Below are 24,411 nucleotides of genomic sequence, written 5' to 3' on the forward strand. Positions count from 1 at the left end.
TTCCTGGAATTATTTCCCTGTCAATGAGAGATAGGATTGAATAGTGCACGACCACCATTACTACCGATTTCGAATATTTCAAAGTAATTCAAACACTTACATTGTGGCAGCAGTTGTGAGTGGAAAGAATATGGCGCTAGATTTATTTGGGAAGCATTCTGAGTGAATAACCACTACTTTTTCATGCTCATACTCTCCCGCATACAACCTATAGTTTCAACTCTCAGTCAACAAGAGCCTACTGCCCTGTTTATTCACAATCCTCGACAAAATCTACAACATGCGTGTACAATTATTGCACTATTTTCTACTACAGCTGTTCCCACTCACACTCATTTGGTCAATAACTACCAAGATATTCCTAAATTCCTGTGTGTGTGTGTGTGTGTGTGTGTGTGTGTGTGTAAAAAGCTTCCTTCAAATACTCTCCTCTTACAATGGATGCACTGCTGAAAACTATTTTTGTCTGTCATGAGAGTTGGATAATAGAAGCAGAAACATAAGTTGTGCAAATGGTTAGCTGTTCAGAGAACGCAGAGCATGTTTGAAGGATCCTTATCTAATGAACAGTACAGTACAGTACAGAGCACTATTTGAATTCTAGTGGAAATTGCCACTGTTACTATTTCTTATTTTGACCAACTGCTCAGATGTTACATGTCAGAATTTATGGAATTCACCAGTGTTACAAGCAGGCCCAAGAAACAGGCCAAAGTTGCACTGAAACTATGCAGCTTCTGATTAGATTATTTCCCTCCTGCTGCAAAGACTGACTCTTGTGTCTATTTGTCTGCATAATGCTAAACAATGGGTTGGAATAATGGCTGAATCAGGTCACTGCGTGTAAAATGAGAATTACAGAGGTGAGGTTTAAAAATTCTTTTCTGGGTCATACCTGAAGAATATATATAACAAACATATTTTTTTCAACATGGTAATCTTCAAACTAGTCTCAAATTAAAGATCAATCCATCCAATTCTCTTCCTTTAAACATTCCATTTGTGTGAATATGTCAGAAACAAATTACAGGTTCAAACAAGGTGTTATGGTTCAAAACCATTTTCATTGTTACATAAAAACAACAACAGTGCAGCAGTATGTCAAACACGATTAAAAATTCAGCCACTCATGCATAATTTTGCTTGAAATGGGATCAAAATCTGTCTGCTCAGAGATTCTTCCTTTCCCATGTCTCAGAAGACTTTGTACAGAACACACCATTCACAAATTTATGCAATGTTAACTTCGTTGAATTTTTCCGATTCACAAGATGTCTGCAAGCAGAACCTTACAAGCTAATGTTCCATTACTCTACATATCTACATATATGATCTGCATATATGATTTCTTTGGCTGAAGGAAAGATTCCTGCATTGCAAGGGGTTGGACTAAATGTTGGACTAAATGACCCTTCTATGATTCTGTGTCTATGATTCTATCTCTGTAGACAACAGCAATAGAGGTAACTGGGGAAGCTTTTCTACACAAATGCCTGCAATAATGGAATCGTTACACAACATTTCACAAGCCTGTATGCTGATCTCAACGGGCTTCAGAATTGGGTGGGTGACATATGGTAGCAAGTCACTTTCATGCACCATGAACTCCAAAGAAAGCCAGCTTCGCAAATATGTGACATGACCCCATGGTGGCTGAAACATGTTTGAAGATGTAATGGTGATAAGTAACCACAACCACATAAGGAAACAAAAGTAAACAAAAAAACAAAAAAACCAGTTCATCTTCCCATGGTATATCAAAACATAAAGGTAAAGGTAAAGGACCCCTGACAGTTAAGTCCAGTCGCAGACGACTCTGGGGTTGCAGCGCTCATCTCGCTTTACAGGCCAAGGGAGCTGGCGTTTGTCCACAGACAGTTTTTCTGGGACATATGGCCAGCATGACTAAGCCGCTTCTGGCGCAATGGAACACCAAAACCAGAGCACAGAGCACGGAAATGCCATTTAGCTTTCCACCGCAGCGGTACCTATTTATGTACTTGCACCTTTGGGCATGCTTTCGAACTGCTAGATTGGCAGGAGCTGGGACCAAGCAACGGGAGCTCACCCTGTCATGGGGATTCGAACCGCCGACCTTCCAGTCGGCAAGTCCAAGAGGCTCAGTGGTTTAGACCACAGATCAAAACATATTAGAGGCCCATTCAGTCCTTTCCCCCTTCCCCCAACAGCTGACGTTACCAATCACTGATGCAGAATTTTCCTGTGGTTTTCTGTTACTGGGAGGTATGGAAGCAATACAAGGTGTGGGGTGGGGGTGGGAGAGATGGATGCAAGCAACATGGTTATCAATTGGATTGTGCCCTCAAACAAATCTGTCTCCTATTGTACCACGTGCACAAATAGTGAACAGGTGCCTTGAGGCTTGCAGAAAGCTTGCGGAGTTATCATAGCAGAAAACCCTATGCAGGTATCCAATATTTAAAGTGTGCTGGGTGCATCATGAATAACCTGATCAGCTATATCGTTAAGACAACCTTGCCAATAACACTCAATAAACACGATCTGCAAGTGAGCTGTGGCCCTCTACCTGAAGGTACGTTCTCAGTGAAGTTCTCAGTGTAAAGACAACTTCTCCTGTGCTTAAAGCTGTGAGCTTGCATAATTAAATTAACAAAAGACACACATAAGCAGAGGACTGAACAGATTTTTTTTTTGAAGAGGAGTGGGATGACAGAAAATGGGAATCGAACGGCAGACAGCAGGGATTAATTATAAATGAATGAGAACCAAGACAAAGCTACGTGGGCATTGTGACTGATAGATATTATAACAGATTGCAATGGACAATGGAGTATTGGGATCGCTGTTGCGACCTGTATCTCTGACCTAAGAAGAGGAGGGTTGCTTTCTGAGAGAGGATGGGAATGGACTACTATCTGGGAGCAGGTCTGTGATGGCTCATGTCAAATACAGTATCTGTGGTCTCGACTATCTGTGGTTGAACAATACCCTTGTGAAACATGCCCGTCCTCTTCCCAGGGACTGAATATATTTTTGATCTGCTTGCTAATGCCTATTGGTTCTATACCTCGGATCTGGCCAGCAGCTACTGGCAAGAGGAGGTATATCCTGAAGACCAACCCACAACAGTAATGTTCTGGGACATTTCAAAAGTTAATAGAAGGGTTGCTGGCAGATCTAAAGGGTCCCCTCTTGCCTGGTGGACTTGATGATATGATTGTAAATGGAAGGTAATTTGAAGAACTACTGCAGAAAATGAAGGTTGTACTAGAGAGGCAAACCAGCAAAATGCAATTTGTGCTATGGCAAGGTAAAGTACTTAAGCCATACAGGATACCGGTAGGAGATAGGGACAGACGCTGACAAAGTATGATCCAATTAACACTGCACTCAAGGGCTGGGGTGTGGGCGTTTGCTAGCTTAGATTGTGTAAAAACATGTGGGCAGTAACTGGATAAATTGTGGCAGCCACAGGAAGGAAGGAACTGAGGATTTTTAGTGGATGGGTGGCAATGACTTTGTAGCTCTTTGCCCTTAGTCTAACCAGCAGAAGCAGAAATATTCAAGCATATATAGCATACTCACTTAGCCTGCATTATTTATTCAGGCCTCAGAATGCAGCTTATTTTAACACAGTATTCAAACATTACTTGATTGTTGTTGTTTTAAACCACAGAGAATGCACGGCCCTGTCTTACATCAAGCCATGTAAGTACACACTGAGGGCCCCTAAAATAAGGGGAAAGCAACTTTCCTTTCTTCTTCTGAATTAAATTTTAATTACATTTATAAAAATCACATAGCCCCCCCAAAAAAGCCAAGAAATTGCTCCGAATACAGAAGCTTATAGGTAGTACTTTGCTTCAAGTTCTATTCAGATGTTTCTTTAAACTGCTCTGAACTGGAAAGCCAGAGATCAAGATACCCAATTTGTTTGTCTTCAACTGGAAAGTTAATGGTGGAAGCGTGCTATTCCAGCAATGTGAAAAATCATACTTTCCATATCTGACCACAGTGCATTTACAGATGTTTGCAATGCTTTGCCTTACCTGCATATATATGAGATAAAAAACATACCAGATTGCAACAAATAATATTCCTCGGTTTTTGTGTTAGTTTCTCTGCAACTGACAGAAGACTAGAGTTTTGTGCTGGTATTAAACACTAGCTAACATAATCCATACAGCTGTTGACAAACATCCCATCAACTCTCACTATTAAGTTCCATGTTTCGATCATCTCTAATCTTTATGCTCCAAATGCATGCATTCTTGTTGCTTAGCTCCCCCCCCCCCGAGATTATGACACAGTGCAGATAAAAACACTGGTACACACCCAAATACTCCCACAGCCAGCAATAAAAGCCATAAAGCAAAAGAAAACATGGTAATCGGTCTAATAATGTTTTTAGATAATTAAACTGGGCTTGTTCCTAGGCTATTTGTAAAATCCCGAAGATGCCTCTTTAAGCGTCTTCCAGATGACTGTGCAAAGGAAATTAATATTTTTATAATCTGCAGTCCACATATGAACATACTACACTTTACATAACTTATCTTTAAAATGTCTATCATTCTGAACCCAGTGTTTTCTGTTTTTAAAAGAATTAATATTCCCTGGCAGGTTTGAAATACCATCAAGCTTTTCAACAGGGAGAAGTACTTACGTTCTTCTCTGGTTCTTCTTTCACTTCACTTAATTTTCCACAGGTAGATTCTGCTTTTATTTTTTTTTACCTAAAAAGGGGGGAAAGGAACAATTATTTTTTTAGTGTACTGTTATAAGCACTTCTTTTCTTTTTCCAGCCCTTGCCAATTCCATGTTTCAGAACAGAAAACGTTTTTCACATTAAAGATCCCAATGAACAACTATTTGTCAGGGTCAGAAGCTGTTTCAATCTCCAGCAGTTCTGGTAAAAAGATCTTAGGAGCAAGGCCTTGAACCACTGCTGCCAGTCAGGTCAGACAGCCGGGTTACATGAACCAGCAGCAGTCTGACTCATTTCATTGTTACTTGAGATTTTCTTTCTCAGCTTGCCCAGTTAAGAACTCAAACCTAAATGAAGCACTTCCTTTCGGAGAAAGGTTAAATAGTTGCAGAAATTTAAATCACATTTATATCACATGACCTTTTGCGCAGATTTAAAGGTAAAGGTAAAGGGACCCCTGACCATTAGGTCCAGTCGTGACCGACTCTGGGGTTGCGTGCTCATCTCGCATTATTGGCCGAGGGAGCCGGCGTTTGTCCGAAGACAGCTTCCAGGTCATGTGGCCAGCATGACAAAGCCGCTTCTGGCAAACCAGAGCAGCACATGGAAACGCCGTTTACCTTCCCGCTATAGCGGTTCCTATTTATCTACTTGCATTTTGATGTGCTTTCGAACTGATTTGGGTGCTCTCAAATCAAGCTGGGGAATTCTTTTCAATACCCAAAGAAGTCAGACTCGGAAATGACCCAGTGGCGTAGGAAGCCGCTCGGGTACCTGGAGCGGCAAACATGACACGCATCTGGGGGCGGGGCGTCACTACTTAGCGCATGCACAGCGTCTCTACGTATGACGCATGCGTCGCTACGTACAACGCAGGTGTCACTACGTACGACGCATGTGTCGCTACGTAGCAACAGTGCGCATGCGCGCTACATAGCGGGGCGCCGGCGCTCGCACTGCCCCCCAAAAGACGGAACTAGGAGCAGACCGCCCCCTCCGCTCCCCCTTGCTACGCCCCTGAATGGTTTTATGGTAAGGTAACCTTCCATTGATTTCAATGGGCCTCTTCCTCCTATCTGTGGTCTGTGTGTTCCCTAGTTTTAAACCCCTGCTACAAGATTCTTTTTTAATATGAGTCACAAGAGTTTTTTCCAGTGTTTTACACCAAGCAACCAGGAAGATATTGGAAGCTCATTTGTTTATGTTTTTTGTTTTGTTTTGTTTTGTTTTGTTTTGCTGCCAGCTAATGAAGTGATTGTACAGGAAACATTCACAGCAGGGCTTGTACAGAATTCCCTTTTGGCATTCCAAGTGTAGCAAGAATCTTGGGACACAGAACAACTCAATGCAAGCTGGAAGGGTAAAGGTAAGTGACCGACTCTGGGGTTGCGCGCTCATCTCGCATTATTGGCCGAGGGAGCCGGCGTATAGCTCCCAGGTCATGTGGCCAGCATGACAAAGCCGCTTCTGGCAAACCAGAGCAGCACATGGAAACGCCGTTTACCTTCCCGCTGTAGTGGTTCCTATTTATCTACTTGCATTTTGACGTGCTTTCAAACTGCTAGGTTGGCAGGAGCTGGGACCAAGCAACGGGAGCTCACCCCGTCACAGGGATTCAAACCGCCGACCTTCTGATCAGCAAGCCCTAGGCTCAGTGGTTTAACCACAGCGCCACCTGGGCTTCAGTCAAGTGTGCTAACCTATCTCTGACATATGCAAGCATCCCCAAGACAGTTTTTCACTCTCCTGCCATATTCTTTACATTACAGATTCCTTGAGGGCAAAGAATTAAGAACACAGATGGCATAGCAATCACTATTTAAATACCTAAGCAGTCCAGCAGTTCTCAGGACTTTGATAACTGGAAGGCTTATTTTTGACTAATGACTTGGACCTTCTTCTTCTTCTTCTCCCTCTGGAGAACTACTGCCACTCCACACAGCAATGCCAACAGCATCTTATTCTGGCACCAAGAAAATCAAGTAGCATATATCAAGTAGCTTCTCCAAAAGGCATTTCCACAGGACTAGCCTGTATTATTTGATTTCCAAACTGAACTCCCCCCCCCTCCAAAAAAAGGTTATTTGAAAAAATAATAATCAAACAAGGTGGCATATCAAATAATATTATCTAGAGCACAAGGGCATTTGGGAAGGATCAAGTAACTAGAACCTGTTGAAGAGGAGTCAACTTGCTGCAGAGTCAGTTCATACTTTCAAGCAACAGTTCTGCTTTGCTGGCTCTAGGTAAAGGGACCCCTGACCATTAGGACCAGTTGTGACCGACTCTGGGGTTGGCATTCCAAGTGTAGCAAGAATCTTGGGACACAGAACAACTCAATGCAAGCTGGAAGGGTAAAGGTAAGTGACCGACTCTGGGGTTGCGCGCTCATCTCACATTATTGGCCGAGGGAGCCAGCGTACAGCTTCCAGGTCATGTGGCCAGCATGACAAAGCCGCTTCTGGCGAACCAGAGCAGCACACGGAAACGCCGTTTACCTTCCCGCTTGGAGCGGTACCTATTTATCTACTTGCATTTTGACGTGCTTTCGAACTGCTAGGTTGGCAGGAGCTGGGACCGAGCAACGGGAGCTCACCCCGTCGCAGGGAATCAAACCGCCAACCTTCCGATCGGCAAGCACTAGGCTCAGTGATTTAACCCACAGCGCCACCTGGGTGCTCTAGACAGACCTATGTAAAACAACAGCCCTAGGAGGATGTAACACATAGAAAGAATGGGTCTTTCAGCAATAGCAGAAAAAAAAGTTCTCCGTTCATTTACTGCTCAGGTGCATTTTGTGGTCATATACAGGTAGAAGGGAAATTAGTTTTATAACTTGCTCTTTTTTGCAACTTGTGCAGTGTCTCCCTTTTGTGTGTGTGTGTGTAAGATTTCTCTCCCGTCACCCATAAATTAAAGAAAGCAAACATAAAGCAGCAATGGTATCTGAAGAAGTGTGCATGCACACGAAAGCTCATACCAAAATAAAAACTTAGTTGGTCTTTAAGGTGCTACTGAAGGAATTTTTATTTTATAAAGCAGCAATGCTCCAATCATTAAAATGCACATCTTGGGTTGGGGCATTCTTTAGGTTTTTTTTTGGGGGAGGGGGTTGCCGCCGTTATTGATATTATTCTTTTTGTATCTTTATTTTTAGATTCTCTGTTTTATGTGGAAATTGTTTGGTTTTATAGATGTTGATGTATTTTATTTATTGTTCATGATTTTTGGTGTATTTGTAATGGTTACGAGCAATGTTTTAACTGTGGAAAAGTGGCACGCAAGCAAAACGATGTATTTATGCATTTATTTACATAGAAGTCAAATGTGAAGAGAGACATGGGCATCTGTATTCCACACCCCTTGTTACCCTATGTTAGTCACACTTGCAACAGATCCCTTAACGTCAGCGGACTTCTGGATTGATTTCAGTGGGCATACTCTGAAAATCATTAGCCCAAAACTGCCCTAGAAAGAGTTAATTGACCCTCAATCACTCAGAGCAAAACTGAGTAAACACAGTGGGAGTGGAATCATAACAGTAACAGCAGCAGAAGTAATAAGAATAATATGAATAGTATCTTTACTGATTCTCTGTTGTCGGACAAAAGGTCTACGACCTAACACTGGGGAAATAAGAAAGACCTTATCAAAATACAGTGACCGCCTGCTGCTTATTAGAGGGGGTGGGGAGAAGGTGAGTGACAAAAACTCCGATAAGGCATACCTTTATCCTCTTAGGACTACATACAGTGGTGCCTCGCTAGACGAATTTAATTCGTTCCACGGGTCTTTTCTTATAATGAAAAATTCGTCTAGCGAATCCCATAGGAATGCATTGAATTTTTTTTTAATTTTTTTTGCCCATAGGAACGCATTAATTGAATTTCAATGCATTCCTATGGGAAACCACGATTCGCTAGACGATTTTTTTGTAAAACGAATTCGTCTAGTGAGGCAACCTCCACTAGAAAAAACCTTTCATTAAGCGGAAATTTCGTTAAGCAGGGCATTCGTTAAGCTAGGCACCACTGTACCTGCTTGCACAGCAATGATAGCCGGGAAGTCATGGCATTCTATCAGAATAATTTCCAACCTACTGGGTAATTCTAAAGGTAAAAGCAAAGCCCTTTATTACTTTTTTGGGGGTAATCTGTTGCTCCTGTGACTTCCAGTGAGGTTCACATTATTATTATTATTATTATTATTATTATTATTATTATTATTATTATAGTTCACAGTCTCAGATGACTATGTTCAGTCTGCTTTCAATTTGGGAAAAGCCATGTAAAGAACATTCTCTTAATTCCATTTATTTATTTATTAAAAAACTGAAGCGCCCGAAGAGAAACTAGTAGTGAATAAAATTAAATTGCACGCTGTGAATATGAACTCAAAAGAAAACTCAAGAGAATCAGTTACAGGTAGGTAGCCGTGTTGGTCTGCCATAGTCGAAGCAAAATAATAAAAAAAATCCTTTCAGTAGCACCTTAGAGACCAACTAAGTTTGTCATTGGTATGAGCTTTCGTGTGCATGCACACTTCTTCAGATACACTGAAGTCACCAGACCCTTATATTTCTCCAACTTTGGATCCCTGTATGTTCTGGACAACAACTCCTACCTTCCATGACCAAATACTGTGTTAAGAATCCTGCATATAATAATGGCAGGAACACAAATGATTAACCTGAATCAAGACGAAACCCAACATCCAGCTCTCCAGGCTTTGGGGGGGGGGAAGCAACTCTCTGTTGTTCTTTTGCCCCATCCCCTGCTGTAATTTTTGCAGTCTTCAAAAATGAAGAATAAAGAAATAAGAGATGAACAAGATCATGATGAACATGGAAAGCCATTGTTGCCAAATAACTTGGTGGAGGATCATAAGGAACTGTTTCTGCCTATTAATATCAAAATGTGGGAAAGTTTACTTTAAGTGTTTACATCAACCGATACAAATACTTGATGTAGGCAGGGAAGACATCACAGAACTCAGCAGGAACCATTCTCTCTCGGGTTTGTGTATGTGTTTGTTAGAGGACTGTGTTCAGACTTAATCACATCTTTTCTTTTCTTTTCTTTTCTTACGACAATACTTTCCAATTGTTACTATATACCTAAAGTACAGCCATTAGCTACTACCTCAGGGGCAGAACATATACTGAAATTGTGCTATCATCATTATTTTCGTATTATGGGTCTGAGAGCTTTTCTCCCTCAAAAATACACCAGTATTTGCTCTATTACATTCATCTCCATCTCCCTGTAGGTGAAGGGGTTATCACAAACATGGTATTAGCTCAAAATCCCCAGCCCAGACCAGCTCAGATAATCAATCTGCAGGAGCTGGGATTTGGGGAAAAAAGGATCCCATGCAAAACTGGAACCTTGCTGTTCCAGATATGCCCAGGTTCCAATGGAAGCTGAACAATAAGTGATTTCTAAAATACTTAGTATAGCTGGAAGATACTATTTTATGAAGCGTTTAAAATGGCCTGCGTCAACCTCCCAAAGCATTTTTATCACAGAAGTGCCCAGAGAACCTTAGAAATGGCATGTGACTATTTTTGAAATGTAATAATAATAATAATAATAATAATAATAATATTTTATTTGTATCCCGCCCTCCCTGGCCGAGGCCGGGCTCAGAGCTGCTACCATCATAAAAACAACACAATATGCATAAAAGCAGACATCGATTAATTAAAATACATCTTAAAATTAATTCAGACAAGTTAAAATCTGGGCAGGTGGCAATTATCAGGTTGGAATTGAGAGTGGTTAATATTTGCCAGGACCAACTGTTTCCACTGATCATACCACGATCTGTGAATGGGTTGGGGGCCTCCTTCGGGTTTGTTTTATAAAAAAGAAAGTAAGTCAAACTGCATCCTGCCCAAAGACCTGGAGGAACTGCTCCGTCTTGCAGGCCCTGCGGAAAGATGTCAAATCCCGCAGAGCCCTGGTCTCTTGTGGGAGAGCGTTCCACCAGGCCGGGGCCACGACTGAAAAGTCCCTGGCTCTAGTCGAGGCCTTTGTTCAAGCAATGTTGCACAAAAGAACGTCACTAACTCCTCTTGTCCAGTGCCATGTTTGAATTAGGGGTGGCTACCTTTCATTCATCTGACTGTAAGGCAACCTTCCTAATGTTTACCCACGATGGGGATAGAATGGAGTTGGTAAAAAAGGACCCCTGACAGTTATGTCCAGGCGACTATGGGGTTGCAGCGCTCATCTCACTTTCAGGCTGAGTGAGCTGGCGTTTGTCCACAGACAGCTTTTCTGGATCATGCGGCCAGCATGTCTAAACTGCTTCTGGCACAACAGGACAGTGTGACAGAAACCAGAGCACAGGGAAACACCGTTTACCTTCCCACCACAGCAGTACCTATTTATCTACTTGCACTGGCATGCTTTCGAACTGCTAGGTTGGCAGGAGCTGGGACTGAGCAAAGGGAGCTCACCCCGTCTCAGGGATTCGAACCGCTGACCTTCTGATCAGCAAGCCCAAGAGGCTCAGTGGTTTGAACCACAGCGCCACCCGCTCCTCCCAATGGAGATAGTAGGCAGGTTTCTGCAACGCACAATGAGGATTTTCTGAATGTTATGCAATAGTATTTTAACCGTTAGATGCAGATTTTGCTGTGTGATTTTATTGTACTGAACCTTTCAGAATTTTATCTATATGCCAATAAAGGTTTGAGATTGATTGATTTAGGGGTGGTTTTCATAGGCAAACCACTTCCACGTGAGTCCTACATATGGCCAAGCACTTGGCTTTGTTCTAGAGTAGTGTTCTTCAACCTTAGGTCCCCAGATGGACTACAACTCCCATCGCTCCAACCCAGCTGGCTGGGGATGATGAGAGTTCTAGTTCAATAACACAAGGTTGAAGAACATTGCCCTAGCAGATGTGGGATTTTCCTATTTTTTTAACAGTAGCTTTTGTCTTTTGAAAACATTCTTGAGTGTCTTCCCACCTAGGATAGGAGGTGCTGTTGGATATGAACGAGGACCAGTTCTCACAACAGAGTTTCAAAACTAGCGGCAATACCCATAAGCTAAAAAGGTGCTGAAAAATGTGCTATATGTTATATAACTCCCTCTCCTTTTTATTTTTTAAAAAACCTTTCAAAACAGAAAATTACACATCATAAAAAGGTCAGGTATTTAATATGCTGAGCACTGTGCTGTGCTCATAAGCTGCTCTAGAACTGCTTTTAACAGGAAAGAAAAATAAAAAACTAGATAATACTACCTAGATAATAAGCACTCAGTATTAAACCTATAATCAGTCCACTGGGTAGAGAGCCTTCATAGGTGAACACAAGAAAGAGGAAGGTCAACATTTAGTTTTAAATTCTGGTTTCTTTTTCTTATACTGCTATTTGTTGGTAGTTAGAATACAATGACATTTACTAAATCTGCTGGTTCATGCTGGTGTGCATGAACACACACCTTACACATGTACTTAAGAAAAAGAGAGAGGTAATTTTGGGAAATTAGCAATGCTACTCTTGGGATCTTTACTGGAGACAACTTGTGCACATGGAAGGAATTGCAGTGGCTACAAATACCTTGTTTGCTTTGATCAATAAGATACCAGTATTAATGTGTTTGCTTCAGGGAACCAGGAATACCCACACCGTGTTAGAACTGTATTTATAAATATTTTATATTCATAAATCATAGAAACATAAGAGTTTGAAGGAATGCAGGAATCTCAACTAATGCATCCATGACAGATGGCCATCCAGCCTCTGCTTAAAAACCTCCAAGGAAGGAGAGGCCACAACCTTCTGAGGGAGTGCGTTCAATAAAACCCAAAACAGTTTTTATAAAAAGAGATAAAAACAGAAATTGAATAATAGCAGGGTCGGATCTTATGGATCATGGAAAGCCTGGGAAAAAGTATGTTTTTAGAAGATGACTGAAGCAACTGATGGACAGTGCTTCACATATTTCTAAGGGGAAAGCCATTCCAGAGTGCAAGGACAATGGTTGGAAATGCAATTTTTCAGGTCCTCACTCTGTGATCTTCTGTAGAGTGCAGCATCATGAGTGAAATTTCCCCATCAATACATTTTCTTACAGTTTTATACAGTGGCCGCTAGTCTTTCGGGGAACCTGGACCCAAGTTGTACTTGCCAGGTTGGAGACCATTTACTCAAAATGGGAATTTATGGGCTGAATTATAAAGTGTTGCTTACGCTGGATATGATACTGGATTCTGTTAGGTAAGGTACTCTGTTGCTTGTAAATGTCAGATTTTGTTTTAATTGCTTTTTATTTCAAAAAGAAGAAAAAAGAGCCAGTTCCGTATTGTAAAAGAAGTCCATCAATTTTTCAATTTCTGCCACGGAATCAGTCACTCCATAAAACTGAGGCGGCTCCTGACTAATTAGAATGCTGTTTTAAAGCCCAACTGCGGTGAAGCTAAAGCGCTTTTGGCCAAGCATATCCACTGGTTGGGGTATGTATGTGCAGAAGTGGGGTTGATTGTGGGAGTGTGACCTTGCCCATTGCCAGCCTTGGCCCATTCAGTACTGGTATGTAGCCTTTCAAAGGTGGGCAACAACAAGGGAACACGGACTTCAAAGTTCAAACCACTTCCACGTGAGTGCAAACCACTTCCACGTGAGTCCTACATATGGCCTACCTTTTTACCTCCATATCTCAAGGCTGACCTAAATTATAGTGGGTCTCATATAGAAACTTGCATTGTATACTGCAGCGTAATTTTCAACATACATTGCAAATTTCTGCATCTAGCCTTTTAGTTTTATTCATTCGGCGTAATTTAGCTTAGTATTATTCAGCACTGTAATTAGGATACCGTAAGATTTATGCCTCTAAAAGGCTCCCCAATTGCAATCGTATATTATCAAGGAAAGCATCCGCGTGTTATTGCACCATCTTTCTACCTCAGACAATACCGAAGAGAAATAAGTAGTGAGGAAGGAACATTTAAGGACAGAGTTTGTTGACGGGGCAGGGGGAGGAGGAGAATTTGATTTATAGGGAAGAACGGAGTGAGGGACATACGCAGTGAAAAGGGCGATAAAGTACAAATAATGGGCAAAACGACAGTCAGTGACAGACAAATCAGGAACCACCTCAGTGATGGGAGAAAGTGGCTGATGGGGGAACACAGAGAAGTGGCAGCTCGCTAAAAAGATGCAGACAGCTGTGGTCTTATATTGTGCATTTTTTGAAGATGGGAAAAATTGGTTTACTTCAAATGCCATTCTATTTGAAGCATGTTGGGGAAGTTGTGGGGAGATCCAGGGCCAAATTAGCAAAATTACACCATCCAAATCTGAACGTTAACAAGTTATTTTTTTTCTCTCACACTGGCTGATACTGAAAGCATAAATGATAGTTCTGTTGCAGTGTGTGTGTGTGTGTGTGCACGCGCATGTGTTATTGTCAAGATGCTCTGTAGTGTGCAAAATGCTTCCCTGTGGAAGCCAGCAACACTTCGGCAAGAATATTTAATCACACATATCTCCATATAGCAGATATATAGCCATCAAACAGTTTATAGGGTTTCCATGTAATCTCCTATCCAGGCACTCTAATGGATCAAAACTGCTGTAGGTTGTACCCTCAGACTACATGACTTAAATTCTTCACTCTCCCTTCAGAATTTTAGCCACTTTAAAACCCCAAGTCACCTCCCACCAACATGTGCAATAAACTGAAACTGACTGCAAGACCCCAGGGTGAAAACTCTTGTTCCGCTTTGAACCAGCAAAAGGTACTCACTTCAAAACATCCATGCAGTTTGACTACATTTATGGGTCTATAAGTTACACTCTGGGGTGGCAAGAAAGTAAATTGGCATCTTACTGGTAGATCACTGGATGACTAGTGTTAGGTTGACACGGATTTCTGACTTCCAATTTTTTAACAATACTAAAAAACCAAATGGCACACACACCCCCGCATGCACACACACACAAAACCTCAAGTTATACAGTGGAACCTCGGGTTACAAACACCTCAGGTTACAAACACTTCAGGTTACAGACTCCGCTAACCCAGAAGTAGTACCTCGGGTTAAGAACTGTACCTCAGGATGAGAACAGAAATCGCGCGGCGGAAGCAGCGGGAGACCCCATTAGCTAAAGCGGTACCTCAGGTTAAGAACAGTTTCAGGTTAAGAACAGACCTCCGGAATGAATTAAGTTCATAACCAGGGGTACCACTGTACTAATGCAATGGAGGGGAGATAACCAAGAGTAGATTTTGTGTGGAAAGACTCTGAGTTCTGCTCAGTTTTGTTACTAAAAAGCAACAGGAAGTTCCCAGCCTGGAATTTCTTTAATGCTAAGAGTATGTGCCTTTTGCACCTTGTCCTGCATATCTGGTGTCTAGCAAAAAAAATCAAATAAAAAAAATCAAAAGTAGATCCACAAGAATAAAGTCTATGTACCACTGAGCTAAGTGACTCTAACAAGTAGTAAAAAAACACTTAATTTCAGGTCCTTGTCACTTAGGTAGGCTGTCAGTATTACTATGAAGAAGACACAAACCTCCTGGCAAGGCAACAATTCTTTTCTTAAGCACAACTTACATACCATTTAGGCAAGAAACAGTTAACCAAACTGATTTTGCCATCTGCATCTGGTAGGACTTCCCATACATGCAGTGCTATTTTGCTGAAAAAGAGGGGACAGAACTCACCATGAACACCTCCCTTGTTCTCTTATAATGGCAATAGTGCCTACTTAAAAGGTGCCAGAACTGAGTTCTGGCAAGATCCTGCTGAAAAAAACCCTGCCTACATGTATTACTTATTTGAAGGATTTCCCCTCATTCCAGGTTACAGGCTCAAAATAAATGTTCCTCGTTTATCACATCAAAAATGGAAATGAAAATATTAACAAATTTTACCTTGGCAAAAATCAGATTACACTCTATAAGAGAGTATGTCCCATTCAAATGGCGAGTCTAGCTGGCAAGAATACAGAAGTGACTCAGGTTACTAAAGAGAACACCTGTTTTAATATTGCGATTCCTTGTTTTCCTAGAGAACATGCACTCCAAAGTATCATCTGAATAAACACAAGCTTTTAATTGGTGCTTGTCAAATGAAGCTGTCAAATGTTGGCCATTTTTCTACAAATAATCAACCCGAAAGAAACGAAAGGAAATGTTATCAAGGAAAAAAAATCTCCCTTGGACAGCAAAAAATAATTTCCCCTTTCACATGAAAGCTAAACAAATGTGATTTTTTTTGCCTGCCTCCATTTGTATGAGCAGCTTCTCATGAAAGGAAAATGATACTTTGTGCAGTTTCCTTTTTTTAAAAAAAAAGGAATAATGGGAAAGCTGAAAGGAAGGGGTTAACTCACCAGGGACAGTCTGTCAAGTTCTCGTAACTAATTTACTCTTCCTGTAGGCATGGAAGAAATCCACAGTGGCCACAGACATTCCTCAGTCCTTTCAATGGTGCTCTTTGTGAAATGAATGTTAATGGCGAACCAAAGTGATCCAAACCACAAACAATAAAAACAGTTTAAAAAGTGGCTCCACTGAAATGCAGAGAGCTCTTCTTCCTTCCAACCTCTTTCTCAATTTTCTACTTTTGGTTCTCAATATTTTTTTTGTACAGTCAGAATTTGTTCTCTGCATAATGTTTATCACTTAACAAAGAACACACGAGTCATCAGTTTACGACCAAAGAAAATCAACCGGAACAGCAATACTTGCAATCCACAGAGTCTGCAAGTTATCTGAATTGAAGATTTGGGAGACGAACTTTCTTAAAGGGGGGGATGACCCCGTTAAACTCTTAAAAATTAATAAAAGGTAGGATTTTTATTATTTGTGATGTGAAGGGAGAAATACAAGCTACAGTGTAATTACTGGGCTAGACAATGCAAAGTGACCTGGCCAAGCTAGGGCCATTAAGAAACAATACAGGGCCATTGAGGGCCATTGGCAATGCAAAAGAACTGTCCCCCCCCCCCCCGCCCTTGCCCTGAGGTGTGAATACAGACTGGGGGGTTTGGAAGGTGGTCAAGTTAAGGGTAAGGAGACAGGGAAAGAGATTATTGAGCAAGGGTTGCTGGGAAGAAGAAGAAGAAGACTGGGATCCATCTTGGGCAGGTGGCTGCAGGCTGGCTGGGAGAGATGCCTTGGACTCTAGAGCTGCACTGTTGTGGGGTACAAGCCCCTCTTGAAATGACTATGCTGTAGGATTTGGACTCCCTTCTTGCAGACTGAAGGTGTAAATAGGTGAATAAACCATATTTCTTAAAGCTATGACAGCTTCCACTATGTCTCAATTCTCCAAGGGAACACAGATCCTGGGTGCATGCCTGGAACCCCTTGGAATCTTGATGCAGCTCAGCAGAGAGTTGGCGTGGCACCCAACTTTTTTAAACACTGCATTGTTTGTCACAAGACTATAAACTTTGCAACACCCCTGCCTAACAAATAGGGGTGAGGGGTTGAGGGGTGAAGTGGAGAATTGAAAACCATCTATGGATTGAATGGAATATACGATATAAACCTGTCTACTTCCTGTTTGTCTGTACATATACAGTATGTACTTTCTATAGAAAGTCCTCAATATTGCCCCTAAGGGAACAGAATTCCCTGGGGATGATAAGCAATTATAGTACAAGTACTCAAAAACAGATGAAGCGGTAAACTACCGTATATCACTCCAAACCTTATGTGGGAGCTCATGCAATTGGATGTTTTGCCATACAAATGCCCCCCCCTCCATATTTAAAAAAACAATCAAATAACAAGGACAAAAAGAGTTGCAAGTCTAGGCTCCTCAGGAATGGTTTGCCGTTCTATATGCCTTGGAGGAACACTTAGTTATTGATATGTCGCCTGTAATGTGGAATGATATAATCCTGAGTCAGGCCAATCACCTCATTGGCTGTCTCTGAAAATAAGGCCAACTAGAAGTGTGGGACATGACTATCCTCTGTTGGTTGTCATTACTCAGTTCCTACCCAGGGATCGCTTTTTAAAGCTAGTAGCATTTTTGCCCGGTCACTTTGGGATAGATCTGCTTACTTTGGAGGTTAACAGTGCTGGAAGCATCATTAGTCGCCACAACGTCCCATATAAAACCAGCATTTTGGATTGCCCCTTAGCATGATGTAGAAACCAGGAGGTTTGATAGATCCTTTCAGTAAGATCTTGAGCAAACTTTGATCACATAATAGTAACATACACCTCATTAATCCCACATCTTCTAGTGCCTTAAGGGTTTCTAGCTACAAGATGAGCAATGCCAAAGCATTTGCAGTTAACAGCAGCAGTTTGTCCTCTGTCGTCAGAGACAAGATGGTTGGACAGTGTTCTCGAAGCTACGAACATGAGTTTGACCAAACTGCGGGAGGCAGTGCGAGACAGGAGTGCCTGGCGTGCTATGGTCCATGGGGTCACGAAGAGTCGGACACGACTAAACGACTAAACAACAACAACAAGCAGCAGTTTGTGCATTTCACACATCTGCTTTTGTGTCTCGCTATCAACACATCTTTTGCACAATTGGTATACAGCTTATGCAGGAGTTACATTCTGGAGATCATGCCTAAACCCCAAATCCTGTATACATTGTGTTCCGTGGTGGGCAGAATTGCCAAAGCATTTCCCACTGAATGCCCGCCCCCTTTTAAATTATTTTTTTACCATGTTTATGAAGCTGAACACACACAAGTTAAATATCTGTAAGTTGTTCTAAATATATTTCAGAGAAAACAAAGAAAAGACCATGGAAAAATCAACTAGCCCAGAGGCCACATTTCTTTGTGGTTCCCAATTGGTGGTCCATAGACCCACCCAAGGGGGTCCGTGGTACCATTCACATAACAAAAACTACCACAGAGATACCAACATTTTCAAAAGTAGAGGGTCCATGGCTGGGCTTTTGAAAAACAGGGGGTTTGCAGTACTTAGGTAATTGTGATTCACTGCCTTGTGTTCAACCTTCCAAGGGCCACATGCCAATGGACCGAGCCAGAAGCAAAAGCAGGTGAGGCAACGAATGCAAATCAAACCTTTGTACACACCCACTCGCAGCCCTCTCTATCCTACATCCGGTCAGGAAGAAGAAGAAGAAGAAGAAGAAGAAGAAGAAGAAGAAGAAGAAGAAGAAGAAGAAGAAGAAGAAGAAGAAGAAGAAGAGGAGGAGTTTGGATTTGATATCCTGCTTTATCACTACCCGAAGGAGTCTCAAAGCGGCAAACAATCTCCTTTCCCTTCCTCCCCCACAACAAACACTCTGTGAGGTGGGTGGGGCTGAGAGACTTCAGAGAAGTATGACTAGCCCAAGGTCACCCAGCAGCTGCATGTGGAGGAGCGGAGACGCGAACCCGGTTCCCCAGATTACAAGTCTACTGCTCTTAACCACTACACCACACTGGCTCTCTGAAGAGGAATCTTCAGAGTTCAAGGACACAGTCTATCCAGACAAAATGGTGCACAGGCAGGAAAAGGGTGTGTCCTAGTGACAGTTCTGCGGGCCAAATAGTAAATCCTGGAGGGCCACATCTGGTGCTGCACTAGGGGGGGAAATCCACAGAAAATCTTCAGGTCTGTTTGCCCTATCATTTCTTGTCACCTTTCAGCTACTTCAGGGTTAGTACACCTGAAGCAGCTCTTTCCATATATGACTCCTTGGACATTTGAGACTGTATACAAGGTGAGGCACACCTCGGTTTGAATCTTCGGGTTTTTTTGTTTTTGTTTTTTAAATAAATAAATAAATCTATTCTACCAATTGCCTACACATAAGCTGGGACACATGCAAACATTCAAGCAAGGACGATACAAAACTTTCCAGTAAGTAATAAGAGGGTGGTATAATGAAGCAAAAGATTCTTGGACATATTTAGGCAGGCATTTTTGCAGACTTTCCAAGGTGGCAACAAGGATCTAATTAGCGCAGGAGGTCAAATCACTGACATCATTTTTGAAGGCAGAGTTATGCTTTAAGAAGCTTAGATGAAATATGCAAAGCTAATGAAAGACATCCTATCGGACTTCTCACATTAAAGATTTTGCCTGCAGTCACATAAAGGCCTGTTCTGGCATGAAGAGGAAGGCAAGTGTTATGCTGCTTCATAATTCCCTTTACTAGACTGGGAGGGCTAATCTGAACATGCCCTGCACTGTCATAGAAGAGGAACAAAACTTGGAATAATCCTGTAACATCTACTACTCCTTCATCCATCTTCATAGTAATACCTAGTACCATTTTACTACATGCATACTATTTCACAACTCCTACTCCACCTTCGGAGTTGCTCCCTCATTCTACCAGACTAGTACTAGAAAACAGGAATGGGTGAATCTGTCGGTTCAGGTTTTTCTTTTTCTAATTTTTCCAATATTGTTTGGTTCTCCACATTTCTATCAGTTCACAATTAAAAACAGCAACAAATCCCCACAAAAAATTCCATCAGAATATTGTGATAATAATATCTGCAAACATACACATTTTGGTATGCAATTTCCTGCAATATACAAACTTCTGCAAAGCAATTTAACCTTAATATGATGCACTTTTTGTATGATACTTTAAGGAATCCATGTATTTTCATGCACATTTTACCCCTGGTACCTGCATTTCCGTACACATTACTTGACTGGGTTGCAAAATTCAGAGAAGTGTAAATTTCAAAGGATTGCTGTGTTTTGGTTCACATGTTGTTTCTGTGTAGCTTAGGTAGGTAGTTTTGCTTTTAAATGTGAACTAAACTGATTCCCCCTCCCCAGCCATACTAGACAGGAGTGGACAGTAGCAAGAATAACCTATGTGCAGGCAGGGCACTCCAGGGATGAGCCACCTTTGTCAAAAATCATGCCTCAGGTCTAGGATTAGCAGCCTAAATCTTCAACATGAATTGCTAAGGCCCTGATATCAAAGAGCAGCATGTAGAAACAACACATTCTATTTCCCTCCTCCCACTCCAAGAGTTCATAGTAAGCCTACTAGGACTGACGCATGGATAATTCATTGGCTGTCTCTCTTGCTTACCTGGAAGGTAAATGCTATTTTAGCAATGGTACCAAGCCAGCAATTCCTCTCCCTTTTGCTTTTGATCAAGTCAATTCCGTGGCAATTCAACTACTGCTGCTTCTGCAGGTGCACCGGGAGAGGGTGGGGACTCGCTCCTCTTTAGACCGTGTCTCAGGATTTTTCCTTGGCCCCCTTCCAAAATCATCAGGAATACAAGTGAAAGGAGGAGAGGGGAAAAAAGGCATATTTCACCCCAGGGCTTTTTCCCTGCTGAAAGAGCAGCTGCAAACAACAGATGTGAGGAACCGTCACCAATAATGGCCAGAGGAACGGCTTACAATGGAAAGTAGTCGGCATATCCTAAATATATGAAACACACCATTTCTCCCATTCTGTCATCCAGTCCTGAGCCCCTTTGTTTAAAAATGAATCGCCACTACTCCTATGGCTTAACTGCTTAACCTCTCTTTGCTGCCTCCCAGACTGTTTAGAGTGATAATCACATATAAATTGTGCGCGCGTTTCTACGGTGCATGTGTTTCACATGGCCAAGCCTCTAAAGCAGATCAATTCTTTTGCTGTATTTCTCCCCCACACTGTAATATTCAACAATGCCATATCCCAAGCCGCTTTCTACCATTGTCTGCTGATTTGTGTAGCATAAAATACATGTCCACATGGCACTGTGTTGCAAAGGGAAAACCTTTCACTTTCCAAACAAAAAGGGAGACATTGTCAATGGCGAAAAGGGGTGAAGGAATCCGTAAGGGAAGTTAAATCAACGTATAATCCTACTACAGAACTGAGACAAGTCCCTAGAACTAGACCAGAGTAAAATGACCATTAGGAATGAATTCTTCTAAGAGAACACGTCTAAAAGGTGCCCCGAGTCCACCAAGGTAATCTTGGAAAATAATAAGTCTGGTCTAAGGAGTCTATAATTAGCATCATTCTAATGCAAACTTAAATCTGGTAAGGAGGGTTTTCAGGGCCGTCTTAAGCGCCCTCCCGCCCCGTTTCCCAGTGCGGTGGGCGGGTGGGCGCAGCGCGCGGGCGGGCACACACAGCACGATCTCTCAGGCGCCCTCCCGCCCCGTTTCCCAGTGTGGTGGGCGGGTGGGCGCAGCGCGCAGCTGCGCGGCGGGCCGGCCAGCGGGTGGGCGCAGCTCGCGGCGCCCTCCTGGCAGGCTGGCACCATGGTGCCCTGCGCCACCCAGCCTATACGTAGGGCCCGCCCTGAGGGTTTTCTTCCATATGTACATGATTTACACTAATATTAAAATGTGACTGAATGAACATTTTTCTAGTAATCAAAATTATTTTGATTAATTGCTCTTAAAACGATGCACTTAATTTCTCTCCATAATTTATGGATAATTGTCAATCTCTTCTTAATCAAACCATAAACTTTACCTAAGAAGGGATAAAAATTAGAGTTTTCACAGCATATCTTATTCCCATAATACCCTCTCAACTTCAACTTCTACATTCTTGTAATTCTATCAGACTTTTAAGAGATAATTGCTTGAATTTTAGCTGCTTCTCCAAGATTCCTGTTCCCCCCATCTTTAATTTTTATTTTGCCTCGGACTACTATAAAAACAAAGCAAACATACAGTAAATATAAACAAAGAAGCGTTATTGGCTAAAATTACCAGTAAAGGAAATTATTCTCCAGAGGAGGTAAAGTAGGTACTAAATTTGAAACCTACTTGTAATGCTACGGTTAGAATCAATTCATTTGCATAAGCAGTTCTATGAATCTTGAATAAGGAAGAAAAATTAATCCAGTGGCAGCTGTATACCATATTTTGCTGTGTATAACATGCCCTCCATGTCTAAGACACCCTTATTTTGGGGACTCAAAATTAAGAAAAAGGGGGGAGATTGCTCCTGTGTAGAAGACTACCCCCCACCTTTTAACATTATTTTTTAGTAAAAAACAACAACCTAGCCTTATACACGGAAAAGTACGGTATCTTCTGTTTGTTTCACTTTTACAATTAGCTATGCACCAGAACCTCACTGATGCAAATGAGCCTAGAGTCTATCAGAGACAGAGTCGTATACAATTATAAATTAATACATTACTGTTCCAACTGACTTGTGTCAGTGACTTGTGACTTCCTGTTTGTAGGAAGTTCAGGGCCTATGGTTGCTCTGTGAAAACTGATTGAAAATCTTGCAAATAGCAACTTAATCCATTGCCACCACCTTGCACAGATCTCACCGATTTCACAACACAATATAAACCACAAATTGTATATGTGGTAGCATGGCTCTGTGAGAAAAAGAAATGTTTGCATCACCATAGTGGGTAGACACTGGGGTCTAGTACAGAGTCTACACACTAATCAGACCTAGAAGGTAGAAAGGGGGAAACAGAAGCATTGTGCTGGGAACTGAAGGACATTTGAGCAACAATGTTTGAGGCTGACAGGACAGTACAGAGGAAAGGCTAGCGAAGTTATTTATGGCCATTGAATAGTTTACCATGGAGGAATTCTCACCTTTCTTTCCCCACAATATTCTGAGGCTAGGGAAGATTATTTTATTTTACCCACACATCTTTTCCACCACACTCTTGCAAAGAAAAAGCTGAAAGCAGGAAACACATTTTCAGTTTTTAATCTGAACTATGGAAACTTGAGAGCATCAGGATGGGAAGCCTTCCCTTAACACAACTGGCAAACGCTCCTTCCAACCATTAATCTCTGTTTATCTGTTCTCTCTCTCTCTCTCTCTCTCTCTCTCTCTCTCTCTCTCTCTCTCTCACACACACACACACACACACACACACACACACACTGTGGTGTTTCACCTCTAGGGGACCAGCAAGAGTTAAGTTGCAAGGGAGGTAAATAGCCAATAGGAGCTCTCCAGGCAGAATCAGGGGTATATAAGGAGAAGCAGTCTGTCAGAAGGGGGAGTTGAGTTGATGAAAGATGATGAGAGAGGTGGAGAGGATTTTGAGATAGAGAGAGGGTTAGAGAAGTTAGTGAGGTGAGCTGTGGTGGAGAATCTGAAAGAGTAATAAGAACGGAACTTCAGTCAGGGAGGAACTAATACTAAAGGTTAAGTTTAAGGAAAAGTACTTGAGAAACTGTAAAGAATTTATATGCTTGTAAGATCATCACCTTCCTGCCAACCTAGCAGTTCGAAAGCACGTCAAAATGCAAGTAGATAAATAGGAACCGCTATAGCGGGAAGGTAAACGGTGTTTCCATGTGCTGCTCTGGTTTGCCAGAAGCGGCTTTGTCATGCTGGCCACATGACCTGGAAGCTATACGCCGGCTCCCTCGGCCAATAATGCGAGATGAGCGCGCAACCCCAGAGTCGGTCACGACTGGACCTAATGGTCAGGGGTCCCTTTACCTTTACCTTTAAGATCATCACCTAAATAAACTTAATAGTTTTGGGTTACCTTTTCCCTGACTGGAATCCAAAATTTCTGTACCAGTAAGCAGACTTACTGGTTGGTGGCAGCAAGGGATGAATATAGGCGAGGGAGGTACTGGGTCAATAGACCGTTAAACGTCCGGGGACCCTTTGCCGGTGTACCTCGCCACACACACACACACACACACACACACACACACACACACACACACCTGTCTCTGAAAGGTGGTTTTTAAAACACTTAATATTTTTTAAAAATCTGCTTTAGCTGAGTTCCCCATATTAACTACTGATGAAGGCTCTCTTGACTTGTTTGTGAGTTATTC

General features: G+C 42.0%; 1 protein-coding gene across 4 annotated transcripts in view; it reads right to left on the reverse strand.

Annotated features, from left to right (window-relative positions):
* The window catches only part of PLXNB2 (plexin B2), a 323,177-nt gene that overhangs the window by 149,707 nt on the left and 149,059 nt on the right, over positions 1-24,411 (reverse strand). The window contains exon 3 of one of the 4 annotated variants that reach the window (XM_035128380.2): positions 4,649-4,718. The exons of the other annotated variants lie outside the window; for them this stretch is intronic. The gene's annotated coding sequence lies outside the window, so the exon portion shown is untranslated. The remainder of the gene's footprint in view (positions 1-4,648; positions 4,719-24,411) is intronic. 4 annotated transcript variants of the gene reach the window in all.

This window comes from Zootoca vivipara, chromosome 10 (assembly GCF_963506605.1).
Source record: "Zootoca vivipara chromosome 10, rZooViv1.1, whole genome shotgun sequence".
Taxonomy (NCBI): Eukaryota; Metazoa; Chordata; class Lepidosauria; order Squamata; family Lacertidae; genus Zootoca; species Zootoca vivipara.